Source organism: Theobroma cacao, chromosome 5 (genome assembly GCF_000208745.1).
Source record: "Theobroma cacao cultivar B97-61/B2 chromosome 5, Criollo_cocoa_genome_V2, whole genome shotgun sequence".
NCBI classification, from domain to species: Eukaryota; Viridiplantae; Streptophyta; class Magnoliopsida; order Malvales; family Malvaceae; genus Theobroma; species Theobroma cacao.
Genome location: NC_030854.1, coordinates 9309870 through 9314074, shown reverse-complemented (window position 1 = coordinate 9314074; position 4205 = coordinate 9309870).

Here is a 4205-nt window from a genome sequence, read left to right as displayed (position 1 = left end):
TATTTTGGAGAAGTCCTTCACAAAGCGACGATAATAGCCAGCCAAACCCACAAAGCTTCTAATCTCCGTAACTGATGTTGGCCTTGGCCATTTTTCCACTGCTTCAATTTTCTTTGAATCAACTTGTATCCCATCCTTAGATACCACATGCCCCAAGAATGCAACACTTTCGAGCCAAAACTCACACTTGGAGAACTTGGCATACAATTGATGTTCTCTCAAAATTTGGAGCACTATCTTAAGATGCTGCTCATGCTCCTTTCGGCTCTTCGAATATATCAAGATGTCATCAATAAACACCACCACGAACTTATCCAAATAAGGCTTGAACACTCAATTCATCAAATCCATAAAGGCTGCAGGAGCAGTCGTGAGCCCAAATGACATCACCAAGAACTCATAGTGCCCATATCTTGTTCGAAATGCCGTCTTGGGTATATCTTCATTTCGAATTCTCAATTGATGGTACCCAGATCGCAGATCTATCTTAGAGAAATATTGTGCTCCTTGTAGTTGATCAAATAAATCATCTATCCTTGGGAGATGATACTTATTCTTCACCGTCACTTTATTAAGCTGTCGATAATCAATGCACAGTCTAAGTGACCCATCTTTCTTCTTCACAAATAACACTGGTGCTCCCCATGGGGATACACTAGGACGGACGAAGTCTTTATCTAACAAATCCTCTAATTGATCCTTAAGCTCTGTCAGTGCCATTCTATATGGGGTATGGATATAGGTCTAGTGTCGGGAATTAAATCTATGTAAAATTCAATCTCTCGCTTGGGAGGTAAACCTGGTAGCTCCTCGGGAAATACATCCACGAACTCTTTCACCACCGACACTTGACTTACATTTCTTACCTTCACCTTAGTATCTCTTACCACGGCCAAGTAACCTATACAACCCTGTTGTAATAATCTTCTGGCAGAAATGACCGATATCAAATTGGTTGGAGCATTACTCCTATTCCCTTGAATACTAAATGATGGTTCACCGGGGAAATCAAATCTAACCAATTTATAATAACAGTCCACACTAGCATGACAAGGTGATAACCAATCCATCCCCAAGATCACATCAAAGTCTAAGGTGTCTAACACCACCAAATTCACCAAAGTGTCATTGTCCTTTACTCGTATTACACATAACTCATATTCCCATTCGGCCACAAATATCTCCTTTAAAGGAGTAGACACCACTAATTGTTCCTCTCTCCTAACACGATCTCTACCCAACCGAGATGCAAAACATGGAGAGATAAAAGAATGGGTAGCACCAGGATCAAATAAGACTCGAGCATTCATATCACAAACTGAAAGAATACCTGAGACCATGACATTAGATGTTTGGGCCTCCTGCTGTGTTAAAGCAAACACCATCACCTGGCCTCTACCAACAGAACTCTGATGTCCGGACCTAGATGGCCTACCCTGAGAGGAAGTACTAGCACCTCTACCTCTCGATCCACTAGCTTCCTAGCCAGATGAGGCAGCAACTGAAGGAGCAGACGAAGCTGGCTGGGTGGAACCACATGTCGAATCTTATGATTGATGAGCCATCGGACAATTCCTCTTAATGTGCCCGGGTTGGCCACACCTATAACAAACTGTTGCAGTACGTAAGCATCGTCCACTATGTCTCCTCCCACAGATATTACAAGGGTGGATAACTTGACTACTTTGTCTCGAATCTTGTTACCTCCTAGCATTGAAAGTTTTTTGTCCCGTCCCAACACTAGCACTAGGCAGGTCACTCATCTGCTGGGATAATCGTGAATCCCTTTGTGGACCCTGACGGCTAGAAGACGAACCACCACTACTGAAATCTCTAAGGCCCTGATAACCCTCTATCTTGGCCCTTTTTGCTCTATCCCTTGTAGCCCTGCTCTCACTGGTCCTCATCTCAATGCGCTGAGCACAATCTACTGCTGCGGAATAGGTAGTGAAATCTCGAGATACCACAGCCCTAAACAATGGCTCTACTAACCCATCCACAAACCTCTGAATCTTCATCTCCTCAGTAGAAACGAGGTAAGGAGCATACCGAGACAATTGTGTGAACTTGATGTCATACTCCGACATCGTCATACTCGAAGTCTGTACCAAAGTCTCAAACTCCCTAGCTCTAGCATTACGTACACTGAGTGGTAGGAACCGATACAAGATGGCTGCACTAAACTCATTCCAAGCCAATGGCGCTGCATCCGTCAGTCTACCTCTACATAAAGGGCTATACCACTCCTGCGCCACATCCTCTAATCGAAAAACGGCTAACTCAACTGACCGAACATTGGAGCATCTCAAAGCTTTACATATCTTCTCCATCTTATCCAAGAAAACCTAGGGTTTCTCTGATACATCAGACCCTGAAAATGATGGAGGCTTAAGCTTTAGGAAATCAGGAAGAGAAATCTCTAAATGACCCCTTTCAACCTCACGATATTAGCGATCGACCTGTCCTTGGGAGCTAGGAGATTCTTATATTGTAGGTCTCCCCTCTACTACCCTCTGTATATCTTCCATACGGGTCGCCATCATCTCTACAACCCGATTAACTCCCTGTAGGCTTGCCTCCAAATCCTCAATAGTAATACCTTCAACTAGGTATCTATCTACATCACTTAATGACTGTCCCTCCTCTTGTCTACTCATAGGCGTATCCGACCTCACCGGCCTAGTGGCTTTGCCACGTCTACCTTGGCCTCTCTGAGTGGATGCCCGTGGCCTATCTGCCATCTCAATAGGAGCATCTTGCTCCCTCATTCGTCTTGAGACGGCTCGTGTCTTAGGCGGCATTCTTACATAGATAAGAGCAAACACCTGATATTAAACACATATTATAATCATACTTAAGGCAAAAAGTGATTTCTAAGATAGGGAATCTATGCGGTCATTTGGTTGTAAAATGTGTCGCGGTTCACACTTTACAACTAAAGTTCCCACATAAAGACCCGACTCTCCGTTGGACCAACATAAGGAAGTTCTAGGACCTAGACAAATCTAGGGCTCTGATACCAACATTGTCACGACCCAAATTTCGGGCCATGATCGGCGCAAGGGTCCAATGGACGTAATCCACTAAACCTAAGCAAGCCTATTATTTATCTTACTTATAATTCCATATAATATCACTAAGTCATATTTCATATAATTATTCTTGGTCAAATGTGATAAAATCTTGGCTAAAAATCTCCACTTTATCATCAAATGGAAAAGTGACCGTTTTGTCCATAATCTGTCAATTTTCCTGATGGACTCCAAACCGGACCTTGAACTCCGAATTACTATTCTAAGTCATTCTGTGGGTTTTAAAATTTTCAAATTCCTCTTAGAATTTCTATTTGAACTAGTTCAAGGCTCGATTTAACTTAGTTGTACCACTCGGTACAATACCGTCTTTTAATCGAGCTTGACAAGGTCTCACACGGATATCGAAAACGGTTATCGAAAAGTATAGTTCCTTTAGTAAATGACTTGAACGATAATGAGAAAATTATAGTAAATGGACTTAGAATTGATTTCTAATGAGGTATACGAACTTATTGGAGTACCGAAAGTGCAATGAATCTATTTGGAGTTGAATTGGATGTTTTGGCTAATTAAATAGTGTATAGTGCCAGCTAGGTCAAATACCATTTCAGTCCAACAACAATTGAACCTACATAGAACACCATCTTGAAGTGATTATTCGAACACTTCTCATTCAATTTCATACATTCATAAAGAGCTTGAAATAGTTTTATAATAGTTTGGCATAAGTGTATTGAATTACTTGTTGTGCATTATGTATAGGTGGTGAGCCCTCTGGTAAGGATAAAGATATCGTACTCGAGGACTAGGAGTAGGAGTACTCTCGTTATTGTGAGTAAACAAACGATCATCTTAACTATCTAAAGTAGTTTATACTCATTTTTATGATTTTAAAGAATAATAAATTTAAATTGTAAACTATTATGTTTTAAAATTGAAGTGTTGGCTAAACGAAATGAGATTTATAACTTGTTTTGAAATTGAATACTGATTTTGGAAATTGAGTAAGTGGAGACTATATATGTCACGACCCGGAACTCCTATCGAGCCCGTGACAACCGTCGCGAAGCCTCGACAGACATTCTTCCCCTGAATGCCCTTCGAGACCTCTCAAGGCTTTCGTACCAGTTTTTCCATTTCTCTCTCTTTTTTTCTTTTCTTTTTTTTTTT